Source organism: Eulemur rufifrons, chromosome 17 (assembly GCF_041146395.1).
Source record: "Eulemur rufifrons isolate Redbay chromosome 17, OSU_ERuf_1, whole genome shotgun sequence".
NCBI classification, from domain to species: Eukaryota; Metazoa; Chordata; class Mammalia; order Primates; family Lemuridae; genus Eulemur; species Eulemur rufifrons.
In genome coordinates, this window is record NC_090999.1 from 82,133,376 (window position 1) to 82,158,541 (window position 25,166).

The 25,166-nt window shown below is 35.6% G+C and overlaps 1 protein-coding gene across 1 annotated transcript in view; it reads left to right on the top strand.

Annotated features, from left to right (window-relative positions):
• COMMD10 (COMM domain containing 10) overlaps positions 1-25,166 on the top strand; it is a 165,969-nt gene that overhangs the window by 8,933 nt on the left and 131,870 nt on the right. The window lies entirely within an intron of this gene.

Sequence of the window (25,166 nt, forward strand, 5' to 3'; positions counted from 1 at the left end):
GTTTAAGAAATGGTTTAGGCCGGGCGCGGTGGCTCATGCCTGTAATCCTAGCACTCTGGGAGGCCGAGGTGGGCGGATCGTTTGAGCTCAGGAGTTCGAGACCAGCCTGAGCAAGAGCGAGACCCCATCTCTACTAAAAATAGAAAGAAATTATATGGACAGCTAAAAATATATAGAGAAAAAATTAGCCGGGCATGGTGGTGCATGCCTGTAGTCCCAGCTACTCGGGAGGCTGAGACAGGAGGATCGCTTGAGCTCAGGAGTTTGAGGTTGCTGTGAGCTAGGCTAACGCCATGGCACTCACTCTAGCCTGGGCAACAGAGTGAGACTCTGTCTCAAAAAAAAAAAAAAAAAAAAAAAAGAAATGGTTTAATCAGTTGTCATATAAAATATGCAAAAAAGAAGTTAGAAAGACCTGATTAATTGTATATTGGCTCATTGAAAATGCTGGAAATTGTGTTTTGCTAATTCTTTGTAAATCATAGGATAGCTAATACATTATTTTAAAGCCATAAATGCTTAATTAAGATAATAAAATTATAGCAAACGTTTATTGTGTTTATTGTGGGGCTAAGTGCTTTATATCTTACAAAATCCATTAATAGTTCTAGTTTATGTATGTATTTGTAAAATTGAGGCTTAGAGAGATTAAATATCTTGCCCGTGGTTATGTAGCTAAGTGGCAGAGTTGGGATTTGACATTAATAGTTACACTCTTAAGCCATTATACTATATTACTGCATAGATGTTAGCTGTGAAATTTTTCTGTGTCAGGCATTATGCAGTGATATATATATAGTTGTGTGGGTGTTTTACATCTTTCAAAAGTAGGGAAATAAAACTTTAGATAATAGTGTAAATAACTATACCATGTTATCCCAAGAGGTCTATGATGTAGCTGAGATGAGAATCAGATCTGTTTATCTCTTAAGATTTGTTCCTTTTATATCGTGTTACCTCTGGCAGCTATAATGCTGTCTTCCTTTTCCACTCTGATAACAATTTAGGATATGGTGGCTAAAACAGCCATGTGTGAAATTAGATCATGTCATTTAAATGGTAACTGACACTGACTTATATGATGAAAAAAGGTGTACTTTAACTGTTGGTTTAGGGTAACATTGAGGCTTACCTGTGAAAATTGTCTGCATGGTGCTTGCAGTGAAATATATGTGGGTAATACAATCTGTCCTCTTTATGTGTGGATTACACATCCATGGGGACATCCATGGATTCAACTAGCTGTAGATCAAAAATATTTAAAAAACAAAAAATTCCAAAAAGTTCCAAAAAGCAGAACTTGAATTTGCTGCTTGCTGAGTACTGTGTTGAATTCATGTAAGTGAAGTGATGTGTTGGCATTGTTTTAGGTATTATAAATAATCTGGAGATGATTTAAAGTATATGGGAGGATGTGCATAGGTTATATGTAAATACTATGCCATCTTATATGAGAGACTTTAGGGTCTGAGGGGGCTCCTGTAACCAATCCCCCACAGATACTGAGGGAAGACTAATTCTAAATTCAAAGAGAGTAAGATTCAATTAAATAATAAGTTTAAGAAAAGGTATTTATTTTTATTAATTCAATTTTTAAAAACACCTCTTTTTTAGCTTAATGAAATATAATTGACAAATAAAAATTATATGTATTCAAGTTGTGCAATGTGATGATTTGGTATTTGTATATATTTTGTAATGATTACTCCAATCAAATCGATCAACACATCTATCACCACACATAGTTACCCCCCCTTTCTTTTGGTGGATGTGAGGACATTTAAGATCTACTCTGTTAGAAAATTATAAGTAAATAATGCAGTATTATTAATTATGATCCCTATGCTATACATTAGATTCACAGAACCTACTCATCTTATAACTGAAAGTTTGTATCCTTTGACCAGGATCTCCCCATTTCCTTCATGCCCCATCCCCTAGCAACAACCATTCTATTCTCTGCTTCTATGAGTTTGACCTTTTAGAATCCATGTAAAAGTGAGATCATATAGTATTTGTCTTTTTGTGACTAGCTTATTTCACTTATCATGTGCTCCAGGTTCATCTATCTTCTTACAAGTGGCAGCTTTTCCTTGTTGGAGAGTGAATAATATTCCATTATATAGATTTATCACATTTTCTTTATTCATCCATTGACAGGCATTTAGGCTGTATCCATACCTTGGCCATTGTGTATAATGCTGCAGTGAGCAGGGGTACAGATATCTCTTCAAAATACTGATTTCATTTCCTTTGGATATATACCAAGCAGTAGGATTGCTGGATTGTATGGTGGTTCTATTGTTAATGTTTTGAGGAACCTCCATCTGTTTTTCATAATGGCTATACCAATTTACATTCCTATCAATAGTGTACAAGGATTCCTTTTTCTCTATACTTTTGCTTACACTTGCTATCTCTTATCTTTTTGGTAATAGTCATTCTAACAGATGTGAAATGATACCCTATTGTGGTTTTGATTTGCATTTTCCTGATGATTAGTGATATTGAGCACTTTTTCATATATCTGTTGGCCATTTTTACATCGGCTTCGGAAAAATATTCATTCAGATCCTTTGCCCATTTTTAAATGGGTTATGTGTTTTTTGTGTTACTGAGTTTGTGAGTTCCATATATATTTTGGATATTGATCCCTTATCAGATATATAGTTTGCAAATACAGGTTGAGTATCACATATCTGAAATGCTTGGAACCCAAAAGTATTTTGGATTTTGAATATTTTTGGATTTTGGGATATTCGCGTATACAGAAGGAGATGTCTTGGGGATGAGACTCAAGTCTAAACATGAAGATTACTTATGTTTTATATATACCTTGTATTTGTAGCCTGAAAGTAGTTTTATACAGTAATTTTAATAATTTTGTGCATGAAATAAAGTTTTGTCTATGACCCATCACATAAAGCCAGTTGGGAAATTTTCCCCTCGTGGCATCATGGCAGAGCTCAAAATTTTGTTTCAGATTTTGGAGCATTTTGGATTTTTGGGTTAGGGAAGCTTAACCTATATATTCTCACATTCGTAGGTTGCCTTTTCTTTTTATCGATTATTTCCTTTGCTGTGCAGAAGTTTTTTAGTTTGATGTAGTCCCACTTGTTTATTTTTGTTTTTGTTACCTTTATTATATCCAAAAAATCATATGCTTTTGGTGTCATATCAAAAAATCATTGCCAAGGCCAATGTCAAGGAGCTTTTTCCCTGTGTTTCCTTCTAGGAGTTTTACAGTTTCACATCTTACATATAATCCATTTGGAGTTAATTTTTGTATATGGTGTAAGATAAGGGTCCAGTTTCATTATTTTGTGTGTGAATATCCAGTTTTCCCAGCACCATTTATTGAAGAGACCATCGTTTTCCCATTGTGTATTCTTAGCGTCCTTGTCAAACATTAGTTGAAAAACACCTTTTTGTCTTTTATTATTTATATCTAAGTGAGAGAGGCAGATTGAAAAATAATCTTAATGATAACTTTTTGTATTATGTGATTGAAGGTACTTTTAACTTTTATCCTATCTCACTTTTTAACCCTTTATCTTAACCTCTTTGGGTACTTGAGACTGAAATGTCACCACTACTTATTAGAATTTGTATTCTTTCCTCTTTTTTTAATGTTGACTGTCAGCAGAGTTCTTCTAATAGGGTTTCTGTTGGATTTTTATTTTAATGCTTGTGTGGTCATAACATTTATTAAACTATGAATCTCCTTTCAGACAGAAATTAAATATTATGTTTAATTTTAATTCTGTAATTCTGTTTAGAGTTCTTTTACATGTATTCCTACTATATTAAATGTAAACACTGACATGCCAAATATTTTTGACATCAATGTATCTTTTTTTCTAGCTTGAGGAAAAGCCCTGAGTTCTTTTGTATATATTTTCCAAAATATTTCTACAAATAAGATTATGAGATATATACGTAAATCGCATTTTAAGCACTTCTGAATAGCTTGCTCTTTAAAAGATACACTCATTGACTCCTTTTCTTAACATGCGCTTAAGTTTTTGTTAGGGAGTTTCAAAATATAAATTTGACAGTTTTAGCTGTTTTGAATGTTCAAAATGTGTTTAATATGATTTTCTCCTGTTAAGAGTATTCTTAACTTTACCAATTACATGGTAATTTTTTTCATAATATAAACTCATTTCATTATATTGCGAATTTTTGTATCTTCTTACAGGCTCTTGAGAAACCTACATGTAAAAATGGATGGCCACTGTAACCTGGGCAACAGAGTGAGACCATGTCTCAAAAAAAAAAAAAAAAAAAAAAAATGGCCAATATTCCTAAGGCAATACTGTCCCTATACCATTAAAAAAAATCCCCTTTAAGCCATAGTAAAATTTAATTTATTGTTAAGTATAGCAACTAATTGTTTCATTAATTATTAAATATCTGTCTTTTATATGGAGTAATAAAGTAGAAATTTGAAATTGATATTGTTTTATTATTTTCTTTACTCTTATTTCATTTCTTTTAGAATTCTAAGAATGGATGAATGGCTTTATTATAAAGAGGACAGAAAAAGCATACTTTATATAGCTAAATCTTGAAACACAATATATAACTGTGAATATATATATATGAGAACTTCTTCAAGATTTTAATGCTTCTTAACATTATTGTTTTTATTTATAAGAAAAGTATAGAAAAGATTGTAATTGTATTCACATAACAACTCAAATGTCCGCCTCTTTTGTTACTTTGATTGTTGGCATGTTACCATGTGAAAGGCATAGTTTTTCTATGTGCTTGAATTAACTGAATATAAGTGGGTATGAGATTTAAATGTTGCTATGTATTTTTATTTACTACTTTTTATTGAAATATAATTTACCTGTATTAAAATGTAGATTTTAAGTGTTCAGTTTGATGGGTTTCAGGAATTATATATACCCATTTAATCATATGAAATACATGACTAAAGAAAATATAAGTCATATTTTGTTCTATAACAAAATATAGAAAGCAGGATATAGAAAATTTTCATCACCTGGAAAGTGCCCAGTTACAGTCGATTCCCTCTAACCTCATCTGTCACTGTAGGTTACTTTTGTTTGCTCTTGGAGTTAATATAAATGGACTCATATAATTTGTGTCTGACTAATGTACCTCAACATAACTTTTTTAGATTCATTCATATTATTACATGTATCAGTAATTCTTTTATTGTTGAGTGGTATTGCATTATATGAAAATCTCACTATTTGTTTATCCATATTTCTGTTCATGAACATCTGGGTTGTTTCCAGATTCTGGTTATTACGTACAAGATTCCTATGAGCATTTGTGTACAAGTCATATTATAGACAAGTGTTTTCATTTCCCTTGTGTAAATATCCAGTGATGGCATTGCTGACCCCACAAGCCAAAAAGTCTGAGGTTTTCTATTGGGTTTTAGCCACCCCATGCTACATGGATTGGGAAAAGTCATATATATGTGAATCTCTCACCTTAGGTGATTCTCCCCCTTTTTTGTTTTTGTTTCCAGAGCAATTTATTCGTTAAAACCTGTTATTCAATGTGTCATCTACAGTCCTCCTGTGTGTATTGTGATGATTCCCTTCTTTTAAAAGTTGAATTCCCTTTAACTTTTGCCTACTTTTAGTCATTCATTTTTTTGAGACAGAGTCTCACTCTGTTGCCCGGGCTGGTGTGCCGTGGCGTCAGCCTAGCTCACAGCAACCTCAAACTCCTGGGCTCAAGTGAGCCTCCTGCCTCAGCCTCCTGAGTAGCTGGGACTACAGGCCTACACCACCATGCCTGGCTAATTTTTTCTATATATATTTTTAGTTGTTCAGATAATTTCTTTCTATTTTTAGTAGAGATGGGGTCTTGCTCTTGCTCAGGCTGGTCTCAAACTCCTGACCTCAAGCGATCCTCCCACCTCGGCCTCCCAAAGTGCTAGGATTACAGGCATGAGCCACCATGCCCGGCCTACTCATTCTTAAATGCCTTCAAATTATTGTTTTTCAAAAATATTTTGTCTAGAGGTTATCATTTTTATCTTGGAGCTTAGAGTGATATAAAGCACTTCCCACCTGTTACTCTATCAGCAACTTTGAAAGTGGTTCTTTTAAACTATAAGTCTTGTTTCATCCCTCCCTTGTCTCACATCCACTAAAGTCTTTCTGTGTTGCTTATAATAGAAGTCAGAGTCCTTACAACTCTTTAAGGACCTACATGATCTATATCCCCCTTGACCCACTACATATCTTGTTGACTTTCACTTCTTAAATCCTCCGTCTGGCTCACTGTGAATACTTCTCATCTCTTTACCTCAAAAGTTCTTCTCCGGGATGTCCATAGGGCTGGCTTTTTTAGCTTCTTCAGATCTTTATTTTATTTTTTTAGAGACGAGATCTTACTATGTTGCCCAGGCTGGTCTCAAACTCCTGGCCTCAAGTGATCCTCCTGCCTCAGCCTCCCGAGTTGCTGGGACTACAGGCATGACCCATTGTGCCTGGCCAGATCTTTGTTTAAATGTGACATTTATCAATGAGTCTTTCTCTGAATATCGTAGTTAAAAGAACCTCCACCTCTATGGCACTTTCTTATCTCATTTTTACCCATAATATTTATTTTTATCTCACTCACTATATATTTTACCTGTTTAGTTTTTTGTTTTCTCTCTTGACCATTAGAATATAAGCTCCACAAGGGTAGGAATTTTTGTCTCTTTGGCTCACTGCTCTATTTTCACTACTTTAATGGCCTTTGGGAGTTAGTGGAGACCTAATAAATAGTTGTTGAATTAATAAATGTTCAATATCCTTGCTTTGCAAATTGTGATATTTTGAAGTTCAGTCTATTGAGTTTTCTTATAAAGAAGGATATTTCTATTTATTGGTGGAGAAATCAGTAAAGAGAGGAGGGAATGAATTGTATTTTTGTATTTCTGAATGTTCTTTTGTGTTTTCATTTTGGTAGTACTTTAAGCCTTTTTGTGGTTCATTTATTTTATGGCTCTTGAATTTTGCTAGAATACTTGATTTCAGTCATTTAAAAATTTTCCTCTTTAAAAGTGGAAACATAGAAAGAATTGCTTTAGTTTGAAAGAGATGGAAATTCTCCAGGAAAAAATGTAATGGACTTAGCTGTTGATGCAGCAATCAATTTAAAGAGCTTTAGATCTAAGAGACCCTTAATCAGTCTTATTTGAAACAGAAATATATTCTGTGCTTCATAAGTAATTGGCTGAAACCAGACCATTAACAAAATGAGTAAAGATTTTGTTAATGCCAAGGAACTGTGCTGTTAGCAAAATTACTCTGATGTCATAGTATTCAAAGATGTGCACTTTCTAAATAGAGTTGATGTACATTTTCAGAATGTGCCAATTGTGACAGCATTTGTTGAATGACACTTCAGTGTTTTCAAAATTGTACTATTATTTTCATATATTCTTGGTATGCAGAGGTGACAGTCTGAAAGATAATTCATTGATGTTTCCCCTCAACTCCTTACAACTTGGATATGAAGACCAATCTCATGATTAGGTACTTTGGCCAAGTCTGTGGGTCAAGAGGTGTAATTGTTTCTTGTCACCTTAGCAGTAAGACTAAACTGACTTATGTGGTGTCCAAACTTGAGGATATTGATTAGGGAGTATCCCTAAGTTGTGGTGTTTGTAATAAAGCATTTGAAGCTTTATTATGATTTGATGTAGTAGCAAAATTAAAAGCACAGAGTGCCAAAAGAGGGCATTGGCTTAGTCATCTTTGGATTTTTGCAGAGGGCAACAGATTCCTCACGTCCTCTGGAGATTGCCTAACAGGTAGACCTGTTGGAGATTTGTGCAGTATATATTGTTGTGGTAGGCAATCACCTGGGTGCTGGATAACTCTAGTGTAAATTCAAGAAGTTTTTCGCATCTACATAAAATATAATATACACACATCTATGTAATATAGGTATCATATTGCAGACCAGTCATTTCTGAGATCCTGACATTGTCTTTGTATACTCACAGTGGTCACAGTAGAGGGTTCTTTCTCTGGGAGGCAAGCAGTAGTGTGGCTTGGTCCTTGGTGGCTTATTGCATCCTGTTCTTGCCAAGGACTAGAAGATGGCACAGAGAATGATTGATAGTAGGCAGCTGAAGATGTTCTTTTATTTCATCTATACATTCTTTTGGTACAGCATATAATATATTGTATCTTTAAAAATTAATCTTTAAAGTTATAATTTGCATAATATAAACTGTAACCTTTTAAATTGTATAGTTTCATGAATTTTAGTAGATGTACACCCTTGAGATCACCACTATAATCAAAATACAGAGCATTTTCATTACCCTTAAACGTTTCCTCATGCCTCTTTGCATCCCTGCCTCCTCTAACCTGGCCTCAGGCAACCACTGATTTGCATTCTGTCACTGTAGATGGCATTTTCTAGAATTTTATATAAACAGAATCATACAGATATACTTTTTTGTGTCTGGCTTTGTCCACTCAATGTAATGATTTTAAGATTCATCTTTTTTTTTACATATGTTCATAGTTCTTTTTTATTAGAGAGTAGTATTCTATTATATGGATATACCACAATTTGTTTATTCACCTCTTGATGGAAATTTGGGCTATTTCTAGGTTTTTGCTATTGTGAATAAATCTGCTATTAAGTATATCTTTTTGTATGGTATGTATTTTTATTTCCCTTGGGTAAATACTTATGAGTGAATTGGCTGCATTATAGGGTGGGTGTAGGTTTAACTTTATAAGAAACAGCCAAACAATTTTCAAAAGTGGTTTATGCGATTTTACATTCTAACCTGCAATTGCTCTACATCCTGGCTAACACTTGGTATTGCCAGTCTTTTTCATTTTAGCCATTCTAATATATACCACTATATATACTCTAATGAGTATATATAGTGGTATGTCATCATTTTCATTTTTCATTTGCATTTTCCTTATGACTAAGGATGTTTAACATATTTTTATGTATTTTAGTGGGCACTTGTATGGCCACTACAAGTGAAGTGAATTGAATTTTGTGAATTACCTTTCACATTTTGGTATACATTTTTTTGTTTCATTATTAGTGAGTGGTAAGAATTCTTCCATTGTCAGATATATGTACCGTGAATATTTTATCTGTCTATGGTGTGCCTTTTCTTTTCCTCAATAATGACTTTTAAAGATCAGAATTTTTTAAATTTTGATGAATTCCACTTTATTCTTTTTTTTCTTTTATGGTTTATGCTTTTAATGGCCTATCTAAAATCTCTCCGTATCACAAGATCAAAAAGATTTTCTTTTGTGTAGAAGTTTGATAGTTTTAGAGCTTACATTTAGTTCTGTCTTGCATTTTGAGTTAACTTTTGTGTTTGGTGTGAGGTAGGTGATGTTCGTTTTTTTAAATACAGATTTCCAGTTGTTCCAACATCATTTACCTTGGCACCTTTGTAAGAAATTAACTGGTTGGTCTATATGTCTATCCTTTGGCCAATGCCAGTTGTCTTGATTGCTCTAAGTAAGATGGTGTAACTCCTCTAATTTTTTTAAATTGCTTTGGCTCTTTTAGGTCATCTGCATTTCTATTTAAATTTTAGAATGAGCTTATCAGTTTTAAAAATGCCTGCTGAGAATTTAATTGGCATTTCCCTAAATCTGTAGAGCACTTTAGGGAGACATTTTACATTATATCAGTTGAACCTTTAAATTCATGAGCATGGTATTTACTGATGTTTATTTAATTGCCCTGTCACCTTCTCCTTCACTCTGTGTGTCCTATATCGCTTTATGGGGGTTTTACAATGTTCTTTCCTGGGCGAGTCATCTGTAGGTAGGCATCTGCCTGCAATTTTCTATCCTTTCCGTGAGAGTGGCGCACATGTGGGCTCCTGGTTTGCCATCTTCCCCTCCCTCTCTCTCTCTTTTAAGTCCCTTGATGGACAGGGTAGCACCTTTATCCAAATACCTTCATTTCTTCCAAAGGTAAAAAGAGGTAGAGGCCTCAGACTGAGAGTGAGTTTATTTACATAGGTGGTTCTTGACTTCTGCACTAATATTTATTTTCATATATTCTCCATCAGTACCACTATAATTCTTTTAGAGTGCTAAACACAGACTTACGTTCATCAGGTGACTAATGGACATTTGGAAATACAGCCTTCTCTATGTCTTGCTGTTAAAACTTAAGCTTTGATAGCATTGCCCACTTTACACTGCAGTGATGATTGATGTAATCTTTATATCATTTTGCCATTGTTTGTTAAAATGAATAGAAAACCAAGATGAAAGTCTGATTCTATTGATAAGAATAGGTTTCATAAATAATGTAGTTTACATAGAGGTATGAATCATTAGTATCCTGAAAACACCAGGCTTTTCCTCAAATTGGATACTTGGTGTTTTCGGGCTGATATATATGTATGTAATATTTAAGAAAACCACATATATAAAATGCTAGAAATTGAAGGTTTGTCTTATTGCTGTGGTGTAATTTGTTTTTAGCCCTGGATGTTAGGGGTGGTGGAACCTCCTTTATTATTTTTTGAATTTTAGACAGTCCTCCAGTTAGGAATCTATTATATACAAAAGTAGGGAACTACTTACATTCCTTCTATTAAATTATTTAGTGATATAATCACCATTTGTAATATTATTCTGTTTGCAAACTTGTTCTAACTTCCAAACAACTATATTTTTAGAATACAACTCTATAAGTTGGGCGCTGTTGGGCGCTGTCAGCCTAAAAATGAGGAATAACACTTGGAATCTCCTGGAGGGCCTCCAAATGACAGATTGTTTAAAATTTCGCTCATTTGATTAACGAACCTATTTTAGCTGATTATAAGTACCTTCTTCTTATTCTGTAGTATTTTCTTTCCAAAGAAAATTAGGTAAAAAATTGAGTTGTGATCATCTGTGCTGCAGTATCCTGCTCTGGTATATAGAGTGTTGTTTCCAATGAAATGTACTCCTAAATTGGGAGTGTCATCTTGTTTCCTTTGGCAAGTCCGTATTTCCTGAAGAAGTAAATCTCCATACAGTAAGATGGAAAGAATGGAAACTTCTTTATTTTAGACAAAGGTAGAGTTACTCTCAATCTGTTATTTTATTTATTTTATTTTGCATTTAGAAAACAGAATGGGTTTATTTTTATTTTAAAATAAATTACCAAATAGATATTTAAGAACATATTAAGTTTTAATTTTTAGTTTTGGTAGCTATAACTCAGGAAAGCTCTGTAGGGTGCTCAGTAGTTTTTAGTAGTATAGCAGGGTCCTGAGACCATTAGGTTGGAGAACAGCTGTACTAGGTGGTATCATCTTTCCAGTGTGGTTGGCACACGTGCCTGCCCTCAGCCCAGCCTTCTTCCTGCCACAGATATGGTGAAAACCAGAGTGTGCCACACTGGCAACTCTACGGGGCCTCACTTCACCCCCATTTAGGTTGGGCATTCTCAGCAGTGGTGCCTTCTGGGACATCCTGGTGCCATGTGGCAGGTAGGGTGAGAGAGATCTGCTCTTCTGGGTGGGTCTCAGGTGGAGTTTTCCATCAGGGTTTGAGCTCCATGCTCTGATACTATCAAACCTCTGCATTTCATGCCACAGCCTCATATTTATGAATCTTACACCTATGATCAGGCCAGGATCTCATTTCAAGATCCCTGTGTGGAAGGGGCTATGTGGAAAGTAGCAAGTTCACCATCACTGGAGATTTTCCCACAAGGACAGAATAAGAGCTTGTTGGGATTGTTGTGGATGGGATTCTGGGAAAGAAAAAGTCTTAGCCATGTTCTCTGAGATCCCTTCTAAGTGAAAGCTTTGAAACTGCTCAGAGAGGCAGGAGCCATTAATGCTAATAAAACCAACCAGTGGGGGCTGCTTTTAGACCAATGAGTTCTAGGAGGAGGCATTCATGAAGAGATTCCAATAAGCCCAAATCTTGAAGCATCTGTAGGCTGCTGTCTTGTCTGTTGGGATATTGCAGAAACCACAACATAAAGCACCACAAATTAAGCCTAAGCCTTTAAAAAAATTATTTCAAAATATTATGGTGGTACAAATGTTTTTGGTTACATGGATTATTTCTGTTATGCTTGAATCAGGGTTATCAGCATGCCTATCACATAGTGTTCATTGTATATGTTAGGTAGGTTTTTTTGCCCATTCCTTCCTTCCATTGCTTGATTTCTACTGAGTTTTACTTCCCTCTGTGCACATGTGTGCTCATTGTTTAATAGTTCCAGTTTAATAGTGAGTACATGTGGTGTTTGTTCTTCCATTCTTCAGATACTTCACTTAGGATAATGGTCTCCAGTTCCATCCAATTTGTTACAAAAGGCCTTAATTCATCCTTCTTAATGGCTGTGTAGTATTCCATAGTATACATATACCACATTTTGTTAATCCACTCATGAATTGATGGGCACTTAGGTTGATTCCACATCTTTGCAATTGTGAATTGTGTGGCAATAAACATTCATGTGCAGTTGTCTTTTTGATAAAATGATTTCTTTTCCTTTGGGTAGATACCCAGTAATGGGGTTGCTGGGTCAAATGGTAGGTCTACTTTTACTTCGTTGAGGAATCTCCATACTGTTTTCCATAGAATTACTAATTTGCAGTCCCACTAACAGTGTATAAGCGTGCTTTTTTATCTGCATCCATGCCAGCATCTATTATTTTTGGATTTTTTAATAAATGCCATTCTTACCATAGTTATGTGATATCTCACTGTGGTTTTAATTTGCATTTCCCTGATGATTAGTGACATTGAACATTTTTGTCATATTTTTTTGCCATTTGTCTGACTTCTCTTGAAAAGCTTCTGTTCATGTCTTTTGCCCACTTTTAAATGGGGTTGTTTTTTTCTTGCTGATTTGCTTGAATTCTTTGTAGATTCTGGATATTAGACTTTTATTGGATGTGTAGCTTGTGAATATTTTCTCCCATTCTCAGGTCATATATTTGCTCTGCTGATTATTTCCCTAGCTGTGCGTAAGCTTTTTAATTTAATCAAGTCCCATTTATTTATTTTTGTTGTGACTGTGATTGCCATTGGGGTCGTCTTCATAAATTCTTTGCCTAGGCCAATATCTAGAAGAGTTTTTCCAAAATTTCCCCCTAAATATTCTTTTGGTTTCAAACTTTAGATCGAACTCTCTTATCCATCTTGAGTTAATTTTTGTGAGGGGTTAGAGGTAGGGGTCCTGATTCATTCTTCTGCATGTGGCTATCCAATTTTCCCAGCACAATTTATTGAGTAGGGTTTTATTCTCCAGTGTATATTGTCGACTGCTTTGTCAAAGATCAGTTGGCAGCATGTGGATGGTTTTATATCTGTGTTCTCTGTTCTGTTCCATTGGCTATGTCTTTATTTTTGTGTGAAAATGAAGCTGTTTTGGTTACTTATAGCCTTGTAGTATAGTTAGAAGTCTGGTAATGTGATGCCTCCAGACTTGTTCTTTTTGCTTAAGATTGCTTTGGCTATTCAGGTTCTTTTCTGGTTCCAAACGAGGTGTAGAATTATTTTTTTCTAGATCTGTGAAATATGATGTTTGCATTTTGATGAGGATTGCATTGAATCTATATATCACTTTGGGTAGTACGGGCATTTTAACAATATTGATTCCACCAATCCATGAGCATGATGTTTTTCCACTTGTGTTATCTGTGATTTCTTTCCTCAGTGTTTGTAGTTCTCTTTGTAGAGATCTTTCTTCTCCTTGGCTGAGTATATTTCTAGGTATTTTATTTTCTTTGAAGCTATTGTGAATGGTATTGAGTCTTTGATTTGACGCTCAGCTTGACTGTTATTGCTATATAGGAATGCTACTTATTTGTGTACATTGATTTTGTAACCTGAGACTTTGCTGAAATTATTTATCAATTCCAGGAGTCTCTTGGTGGAGTCTTTTTTGTTTGACCTCTTCTTTCCTGATTTGGATGGCCTTTATTTCTTTCTCTTGCCTGATTGCTCTAGCTAGGACTTCCAGTACTATGTTGAATAGAAGTGGTGAGAGTGGGCACCATTGTCTTGTTCCAGTTCTTAGTGGGAATGCTTTCAACTTTTCTCCATTCAACACGATGTTGGCTATGGGTTTGTCATATGTGGCTTTTATAATTTTTAGATATGTTCTTTCTATGCCTAGTTTGTTATGAGTTTGTAATCACAATAGAGTGCTGGATTTTGTTGAATGCATTTTCAGCACCTATTCAGATGATCACATGGTCTTTGTTTTTGCTTCTATTTATGTGGTGAATCATACTTACAGATTTCCATTTGTTGAACCATCCATGCATTTCTGGGATGAAGCCCACTTGGTCATGTTGAATTATTTTTTTGATGTGGTGTTGAATTCAGTTTGTTAGTATTTTATTGAGGATTTTTGCATCTGTATTCATAAGGGATATTGGTCTGTAGTTTTCTTTTTTTCTTGTGTCCTTTCCTGGCTTTGGTATCAAGGTGACACTGGCTTTATAGAATGAGTTGGGGAGGATTCTTTCCTTTTCAGTGTTATGGAATAATTTTTGTCATATTGGTACCAGCTCTTCTTTGTAGGTCTGGTAAAATTTGGCTGTGTATCCATCTGGTCCGTGGCTTCTTTTCTTTGGAATCTTTTTTATTACTGCTTCAATCTTGTTGCTCATTATTGGTCTGTTCAGGAGTTCTGTTTCTTCTTGGTTGAAACTTGTGAGGTTGTTTTTTTCTAGGAATGTGTCCATTTCCTTTACGTTTTCTAGTTTATGTGCATAGAGATTTTTGTAGTCTTCATGGATGATGTTTTGTATTTCCATGGTGTCAGTTGTAATAGCTCCTTTTCCATTTCTGATTGAGGTTTGGGTCCTTTCTCTTCTATTCCTGGTTAATCTAGCAAGAAGTCTATCAGTTTTGTTTATCTTTTCAAAGAACCAAGTTTTTGTTTCATTGATCCTTTGTCTTGCTTTCTTGTTTTCCATTTCATTTAGTTCTGCTCTGACCTTAGTTATTTATTTTTCTTCTGTTGGCTTTGGGTTTGGTTTGCTCTTCCTTTTCTGTTTTCTTCAGACTTGTCATTATATTGTTGATTTGTGATCTTTCTGTTTTTTTGATGTAGGCATTTAAGGCTCTGAATTTTCCCCTTAGGTCTGCTTTTGCTGAATCCCGTAGATTTTGAAAGCTTATGTTGCCTTTGTAGTTCAGTTTGAGGATCTTTTGATTTCCATCTCGGTTTCCTTATTGACCCAATAATGGTTCAGCCACAGGTTGTTTAATTTCCATGACTTTGTGTAGAATGGAGTGTTTCTTTTGGAGTTGATTTCCAGTTTTATTCCACTGTGGTCTGAGAAGATACATGGTGTGATTTCTGTTTTTTTTAAATTCATTGAGCCATGCTTTGTGGCCTAAGATATGATCAGTCTTGGAGAATGTTCCATGTGCTGATGAGAAGAATGTATATTCTATAGCTTTTGGATAAAATGTTTTGTAAAAGTCTGCTAGGCCCATTTGTTCTAGAGTCCTGTTGAAGTCCAGTGTTTATTTTCTGCTTTGATGATATGTCCAGTTCTGTCAGTGGGATGTTGAAGTCCTTGGCAATTACAATGCTGCTGTTTATCTCTTTGCTTAGACCTAGTAGGGTTTGCTTTATGACTCTGGTCAGTCCTGTGTTACGTGTATGAATATTTAGGATGGTTATGTCTTCTTGTTGAATTGCTCCCTTTACCATCATGTAATGACCATCCTTGTCTTTCTTTACTATTGTTGATTTAAAGTCAATTTTATCTGATATGAGAATGGCTACTCCTGCTTTCTGTTGGTTTCTGTTTGCATGGAATATTTTTTTCCATCCTTTTACCTTGTGTCTACATGAGTCTTTGTGGGTTAGATGTGTTTCATCGAGATAGTAGATAATTGTTTTTTTTTTCCAAGCCATTCAGCCACCCTGTATATGTTGAGTAGGGCATTGAGACTGTTCATGTTGATAGAATTGATATGTGGGATGCGGTTCTTTTCATCCTTTTGGTTAGCACCTTATTGCTTTGTTTTGCTTCTTGTGCTATTGTTTTATATGAGCTCTGAGCTTTAGCTTTTGTGTGGTTTTACACTGGTTGGTTTCTACTGTGCTTATCCATGTGTAATGTAGTTCTGAGTATTTCCTGTAGGGCAGGTCTGATCTTGACAGATTTCTTCAGTGTTTTCGTATCAGGAAGTCTTTATTTCTCCTTCATATGTGAAACTTAGTTTTGGAGGATACAAAATTCTAGGCTGGCAGTTGTTTTGTTTAAGACAACCGAAAATGGGGCCCCTGTGCCTTCTGGCTTGTAAGGTCTCAGTTAAGAAGTCTGTAGTTAGCCTGATGGGTTTTCCTTTGTAAGTTACTTGATGTTTTTGCCTCATAGCTTGCAGGAGTTCCTTCTTCATGTTGACTTTGGCCAGTCTGATGACTATGTGTCTTTGTGATTACCTCTTTGCAATGAATCTCCCAGGTGTTTCTTGAACTTCTTATACCTGCATGTCTAAATCTCTAACAAGACCAAAGAAGTTTTCCTCAATTATTCCCTCAAATAGGTTTTCCAGCCCTTGTGTGTTTTCTTCTTCACCCTCAGGGATGCCTATGATTCTTATATTTGGCCATGTTACACAATCCCATATTTCTTTTAGGCTTTGTTCATTCCTCTTAATTATCTGTTCTTTATTTTTATCTAAGTTCATTCAAAAAAGTTGTCTTCAATCTTGGATATTCTATCTTCTGCCTGGTCTAGTCTATTAAAACTCTGCACTGTGTTTTGTATTTCCTTAAATGAATTTGTCATTTCCAGAAGTTCTATTTGGTTTTTTGTTAATATGTTGATCTCTTTAGTGAATTTTTCATTCATTTCCTGAATTGTTTTTCTGGTTTATTTTGGGTTTTCCATTTTTTCCTGGATTTCATTGAGATTCCTTACAACCCATATTTTGAATTTTTTATCTGTCATTTCAATACTTTCAGTTTGGTTGGTATCCATTGCCAGAGAGACGGTGTTCCCTTTTGGGGGTGTCCTTTCTCTCTGGTTTTTCATATTGCGGAGTTCTTTTACTGATTCCTTCTCATGTGGGGCAGCTATCACTTCTTATTTTTGGATTTTCTTTTGTTTAGATGGGGTTCCCCTCCCCCTTCACTTGTAAAGGCGTGTCTGTAGCATATGTTGGGTAAGAATTTTTGGCTTTGCTTGTGGATGCTTTGATGGTGATCTAGGTTCTGGATGGATGCCTTGGTACTAGATATCCTTACTCTGGTGGTTTTCTCAGTTGCTAGTTGTTTGTAGGCTGCAGCAGTGGTGAGCTGTGTGTGTGTGGGAAGATTCCTTGTCTCTCTTTGAGGGAGAATGGAGATCTTGGAAATCCTTTCTCTTTTCCTAGTCCTGTGGTTTTCTCGGTAGTGTTAATTGTATTGGTATGCCCGATTTAGTCTCTGAGACACTAGCAGGTGCTTGTGGGTAAGAATCACCCATACCCTGTGTGATTGAGTCAGTAAATGCTGTAAAGGTCTGTATAAATTGACCTCCCTTTCAGTGGGTGGTGCTTGCCAGCACGAATAAGCTGCAGTGTTGTTTTTGGGACCTGTGACTGGTTCTAACCCTCTGGAGGAGCACTGGAATGCCCCAGGTGGTGGGTGGGGTCCTGGAACTTCCAGGTGAGTCCTTATTCTCCTCCACAGCAGAGACACCTGAGGGAGTGAGGCTGGGCAGGGTTGGGGTGGGCAAGCTTGCTCTCAGGCTCTGCAAAAGCTGGTAAGGTAGTTGTTTCAGCAGGGGTCAAAGGTCTGTTCTTAGCTTATGGAGACGGCTGCTAGGAGGGGCTAAAGTGGCTCCACCCAGCCAGAAGGTCTGCTTTTAGAGGCAGAACTGTCTGAGATTCACAATCTGGCTTTCATGAGCAGGTTTCACTTTTGTCCCCCTTCTCCTGCTCTGTGATATCCCTTTGTGTCTGCTAGCAGATAGGAGCTCAAACTAGTTGAGCTCCCCTATGATGGTGTTGTGGGCTGGGACCTTTCCTGTCCAGGATCACACCCTAGACTGAGAGCACTGCTTTCCTGTCGGGGGAGGGCTGCTTCATGAATGTGCTGTGGCTGGCACCCACACTGCACTTTCTTTTCAGTTCTGCCCATGCAGGGTCCCTCGTGTGCCAGGATTAGTTCTCAGATTTCCCCTCTGTGTCCCCAAGCAACACAATCCAGTCCTGTAGTTACGTACGGGATGTGGCCTGTGGGCCTGTCCTGGAGTCTCTGAAGATCAGTCCCTGACCATGGCAGGGAGAGGTGTGCTGGTGCAAGTTGCCTGTGGGGTGCTCAAGCAGGTTTGGTATCCCTCATGCCCTGCTCTGATGGAGCAGCCAGGCAAGCAGCACTGGGGAGGGCTGGTGAGCAGGGAGCTCACGGTCTGAGCGTCCCTTAGTCCTCTTCAGGTCTTTAAGAGGAGAGGTTAGAGCCCCTGTCTCTGAGGAAGCCCCAGTGTGGTATATGCACTAACAGGGCAAAACAGCAGCTCCTGAGAACCCTGGGTCAATTGCCTCTCTGGGCACCCACAGGCAGGGCAGGGGAAGGGAAGGAAAAGAGGCTGGATGGAGGAAAGCTAGCACTCTGACTGTATTTTCACACATTTTGATACAATGTATTTTCATTTTCAATTAGTTCAGTGTATATTTTGATTTCTCTTGACTTTCTCTTTGACTCATGGATTATTTAAAAGTGTCTTGTTTAGTTTCCAAATATTTGGGGATTTTCCAGTGATCCGTCTGTTTTTGATTTGTAGTTTGATACTATTGTGGTCAGAGAATACATTCTATATGTGTATCCAAAGTAATATATACATATATAACAAATAGATCACATAATGAGATTTAAAAAGTTGCAGAAACAGAATATGTAATATAAAATCATTCAGAACAAAGATCAAACATCTTTATAACAATAAATAGAAATTACCAAATTACCTACTTATAGAAAATTCTTTGGACAACGGATCATAGGGTAAAACCAACTCTGGGCTTTACACAAGAGATATATCCAAAACAAATTGATATTTAATGCATTTGAAAAACAACAGGTATGTGATTCAAAGGTCAAAAGGAAACAGACGTGAAAAGAGAAATTGGAGTTCCATGCCAGGAATCAGTGTATACTTACGCACTGAAAGAATAAGGCTGGAACATAGTTATAGATACTGGATTATGACCAAGAGATATTTTGGAGCAATGGCATTTAAAAGAAATAAAGCCATATAAGGCATACTGTATATCTAGAACCGAATCCTGCAATTTAATACACAGGAAGGGAAGAAGTTTTGATCCTAAAATACTTTTGAAGAGATAATGTAATTTTTTTCCCTTTTCCCACCCTCCCATAATTTTGATTACAGTTTTCAGCAAATGAGGACTACTTGTCATGAAATAAATTAGATAAACATGAAAGGATACTGTTTAACTTGTTTGAAAAATTTTAAGGTCTTTTAAAGAGACTGTAAAATATTACTATGAAAATAATTGACACTGATGTTGAAGTGAAAGGGAGGACTGGAAAGTAACATATTTTTAATCTCTTGTTTGTCACATGCTTTGCTGGTAGTTTAATATATTACCATCTTACTTATTACCCACAAAAGCCAAATGAGATAGTTAAATTTAGGTTTCCTCTATTTTACACAATGTTAAGAAACTGTGGATTAGGAGGATTAGGTAGTTTGTCCAGTAGCATGCAACTAAGAGTAGTGGGCCTGAAATCTGAATACAGGTTTGACTGATTAAAAAACAATTAATGATCTTATTATGGAGGCTCAAAGATTTCACAAAATATTGCAGAAATATTGGTTAAGTCTGCATCCCAATTTTAAAACCTGAAAAAAAGTCAGTTTGTGATTAAAGAGGTTTTATCAATACATAAGGAACCTGAGTCCAATTCCCTGATATTTGCTCCCATCTCTAAATTTGTCACTTGAAAAAGGAAGCTGTTCATATTTGCCCAAAATCATGCTAAAGAAATATACCTCCAAATATTAAGTCCTATTAACCTCTATCTTTGTCCAGTTTTCCTTGAAAATCTCCATATTTCTTAGTATACCTCTTTCTTTCCCTTCTTTAAACAATATTCCTTTCTTATCTATTACTAGTATTGAAGAAAATAATAGATTTTTCTTTTTAAATTTGAATAGGTAAAAGAAAATCATAATTTCTGCCGTTGACCTTCCCATCTTCCACCATTGGAAAATGTATTAGGTATGCAGTAGCCTGTGTATTAGCATTTGAAACATACCCTGTTTTAAAATTCCATCAATTTTTGCTTTATATATTGTAAGGCACGTTCATGTGTTTGATTACTATGCCTTCCTAATAAATTATTTTTAAGAATGCTCTTTGACTAGAAGTCTGGTTTTTGCTATGTTGTCCAGGCTGGTCTTGAACTCTTGGCCTCAAATGATCCTCCCACCTCAGCCTACCAAAATGCTGAGATTACAGATGTGAGTTACCATGCCTGGCTGGCTTCCAGATCTTTCTATTTTTTTGATGTAGACATTTGATGTTATTAACTTCCTTGCTAGCACTGCTTTTGCAAAATCCCAGAGGTTTTGGTTTGTTGTGTATCTATTTTCATTCGTTTCAAAAAATATTTTACTTTCCATCTTAATTTCATCATTGACCCAAAGATTGTTCAGGAACATTCTTAATTTTTATAGTTTCGAGAATTCCTCTTGGTATTGATTTCTGTTTTATTCTGCTGTGGTCTGAGAAGATACTTGATATGATTTCATTTTTAAAAAATTTATTGTGGCAAGTTTTGTGGCCTAACATATGGTCTGTCTTGGAGAATGTTCCATGTGCTGATGAGAAGAACGCATATTTTGCAGTTTTGGTAAGAATGTTCTATAAATGTCTGTTATGTCTATTTAGTCTAAAGTCCAATACATCCAGTGTTTCTTTGTTGATTGTCTGTCTTGATGGTCTGTGTAGTGCTGTGAGTGGAGTGTTTAAGTCTCCCACTTTTATATGCATGGAGAAACCAAAACATTCATGTGACTTATTGTATTGTGATACTTGCTTTATTGTGGTTGTCTAGGACCAAACCCACAATATATGTGTGGTATGCCTGTAGCTTGTATAAGGAGCCATACATATATATTAATAGAATTTCTGTTTATGTTATTTGCCAGTTGTAAAATGAATGGTGGATTATAACAATAGAACTTAGATGTCAATTTTGGTAGTTATGGCTCTAACATTATGTTTTTATGATTTATTATAATAAAAAATAACTTTCATGAATACTCATAGTTCCTAAAACTCATTCATTATTTCTTTTTTTTTTTTTTTTTTTTTTTTGAGACAGAGTGTCACTCTGTTGCCTGGGCTAGAGTGCCGTGGCATCAGCCTAGCTCACAGCAACCTCAAACTCCTGGGCTTAAGCAATCCTGCCTCAGCCTCCGGAGTAGCTGGGACTACAGGCATGCGCCACCATGCCTGGCTAATTTTTTTTTTTTATATATATTTGTAGATGTTCATATAATTTCTTTCTATTTTTAGTAGAGACGGGGTCTCACTATTGCTCAGGCCGGTCTCGAACTCCTGAGCTCTAACAATCCACCCCCCTCGGCCTCCCAGAGTGCTAGGATTACAGGAGTGAGCCACCGCACCCAGCCATTCATTATTTCTGAGCAGTGTTTTTCAAACTGTAGATACCTGATCTATTAGTGGTTTAGTCCTGGGTAATGAAATAAATGTAGAAGATTCTGAGATGCTATTTTAAAAAAAAGAAACATTATAGAGATTATTAGAAAACACTGCTCTGGATAAAAATTGTTTTGTGAAACTTTTGTGTATGTGTAATTGTTTACAACATAAAAAGTATTTCTTACTGTGGAACATGGCCTAAAAAACTTTAATGGTACTGTTTTTATAATTTAGGTGATAATCTTACATTTTCTTTTTCAGTTTCAAAGAGTTAATATTATAATTTTGGCTAGTTTTGGGTGTGCTTAATATTGTGGTTTACAGAGCAATTATGAGAATTTAAGATTATTTTGAAGTTGTTACGTGGAAATTAGAGGTAGAATGAAGTCATTATATTTTGAAATGATATTTTAGTAACAATCTCAGGTGAGAAGTAATGTGAGTGAGATGCCTGAGAACTACCATATTAACCCATAGTTTTGGCATGGGTTGAAAACTTTTAAAAATATTAATGGCTTATTTTTCTGTTTTATTGTATTTTGGTGACAATTTAAACCTAGGATGTTAACTAAGATACAAGGACCCTCAGACTTAAATTTGAATATGAAATAATAAAACAAGTTACATTTAAATAGTTCCTTGGTATTTTAGTGTACAAATGTAGGATGTACACAGAATTTTATTTTAAGTAGAAACAAATGTTATTTAGCTAACTTAAGGTAAAACTCTACGCTAGATTTTGTTGTTTCTATGTAATTAAAATATTAGTGACTATCTTATTTGTTTCTTGGTTACAAGTCTCAGAGGTATACTGTGAGACTTTCACCTTAAAAAAGGAACTGTATTTTGTTCATATTTATATCATCAATGCCTATTATAGACCTGGCAAATAATATAATAATACATTCTAAGCAGTGTAAGGAATTCCTTCCTTCCTTGGCTTTTCTTTGTCTTTTAGGACATTGATATTTCTGAAGTATACATGCCACTTATTTTATAGGGTATTCCTTAGTTTTAATTCTTCTATTGTTTCTTTTTTTTTTTTTTTTTTTTTTGAGACAGAGTCTCACTTTGTTGCCCGGGCTAGAGTGAGTGCCGTGGCGTCAGCCTAGCTCACAGCAACCTCAAACTCCTGGGCTTAAGCGATCCTACTGCCTCAGCCTCCCGAGTAGCTGGGACTACAGGCATGCACCACCATGCCCGGCTAATTTTTTCTCTATATATTTTTAGTTGTCCATATAATTTCTTTCTATTTTCAGTAGAGACGGGGTCTCGCTCTTGCTCAGGCTGGTCTTGAACTCCTGACCTCGAGCGATCCACCCGCCTCGGCCTCCCAGAGTGCTAGGATTACAGGCGTGAGCTACCGCGCCCAGCCTTCTATTGTTTCTTTATCATCTAATTCAGGTAAGGATTTTTTGGTTAGAATACTATTTAAGTAATGTTGTAGTCTTTGCAGAATATCTTACCTCAAGATGCTCTATGTCCATTTGTCACATTTTGGTGATGTTAATTTTTATCTCTTTGGTAAGGTGGTGGTGTTTGTTTTCTCCACTGTGTAATTACTTTTTTTCCTTTTGTAAATAAAAAACAATTGTGGGTAGATACTTTGTGACTATGTAAACATCCAATTCCACATCAAACTTCTCCCACTTTGATTTAATATCCACTGATAATTCTTACTTGAATAAATTTCTTGTAAATTTTGATTTTTATGTAATTTCAAACTTAAAGTTGTTATAATGATGTAGGAATCACATATTTTTACCCTGATTCACCAATTGTTTGCATTTCTTTTAGATTTTTAATCTATAAAGGGATAAGAGTACCTATCTCACAGTGGTATTAGTTTTCTTTGTCTTCTAGTTTCACTAAAAAGAGAAGTGTTTTTGTTTTTTTTTTTTTCTTTTTTTGAGACAGAGTCTCACTCTCTTGCCTGGGCTAGAGTGCTGTGGCATCAGCCTGGCTCACAGCAACCTCAAACTCCTGGGCTCAAGCGATCCTCCTGTCTCAGCCTCCTGGGTAGCTGGGACTACAGGCATGCGCCACCATGCCCGGCTAATTTTTTCTATTTTTAGTTGTTTGGCTAATTTCTTTCTATTTTTAGTAGAGACGGGGTCTTGCTGTTGCTCAGGCTGGTCTCAAACTCCTGAGCTCAAGCAATCCTCCCACCTTGGCCTCCCGGAGTGCTGGAATTACAGGTGTGAGCCAATGCACCCGGCCTGTTTTGTTTTTCCTATTGCTTTCTGTAACTAGTAAGTATTCTTTTGTAATACTAGTTATCTCCCTTTTCATTTAAGGTTTCCAAATACTGATTATTTTCTGTAAAACTTTGTGTGGATGTTTGTATGTGCATATTCTCACGTATGAGCTTAGAAAATTTTTTTAAATTTTTTATTGTTCTGGGACAATATTTTTAAATCAAAAAAGACAATAGAAAAGGCTCTGGAAATTAAGAAAGTCAACCCACAAATACTTTTTAGTCATGATTCTTAAAAATTACCTTTCCTTGTGCATACTCTGGTTCATACAAATTCAATTGAATAGATAGATACAGAATGCCTGCTATATGCTGGGTATTATTCTAAGTGCTCTGGATACAGTACTGAGAAAAAGGATGTAAACCTCTGATCTCAAGGAGCTTAGAATCATAGGTTATAGTCACCAAACAAATAAATACTATATATTAATATATTATGATACAGCAAGGAGAAAAACTGTTGTCAAGGAGCTTAGAATCGTAGGTGATAGTCAACAAATAAATACCATATATATGATGATAGCTCTAAGAAGATAAAGCAGAGCAAGTAATGACATACATACATATCCACTTACTAGTTTTCTGTTATCCAGGGTCTGAGAATATACTTTATGAATTTGTTGACCCTGCTTCTCTGTCTCCTGGGCATTTGTTGTATCAGTCATTCTCATTAACTTGGTTCAACTTGGGGAGTGGGTAGTGCATTAGTCTTTCAAAATTGGATGTGGTTCTGAATGTGTGTGCATTTTTCTAAGATTCTGTACCTTTCATTCAGTTATCAAATGGTCTGTGACCTAAAATATTTAAAGGACTGCTCTATTTTGTCGTTTCTTCTAGCCACATGGCTAAGTAGTTTCATGAATGAATAACAAAATCTTGATTAACATGAGGTTTGCAGACCAGCCATTCTGTACCTATCCCCAATTAGTAACTCTATCTTTTCATCAAATGACTTGTTGCTTTTTAATAATTTTCTAAAATGAATATAATAAATATATTATGAATATAACAGTTTAAAGTAGTTTTTGTTTATGATTTTAAATGAAAATGCTTGATAGTTTCTTGCACTGATGATGTAGATTCTAGGTTGTATTTTCAAAAAGATAACATAATATGAACAAAGAAGGATAACTCATAGCCATATTATAAATATACACGTATCTATTCAGGGAAAGAATAGAGAAATTGGAAAGAATACTGAATTGGAGACGTCAGAGAGGAGATACCACTAACTTAATATGTGATAATACAGCATT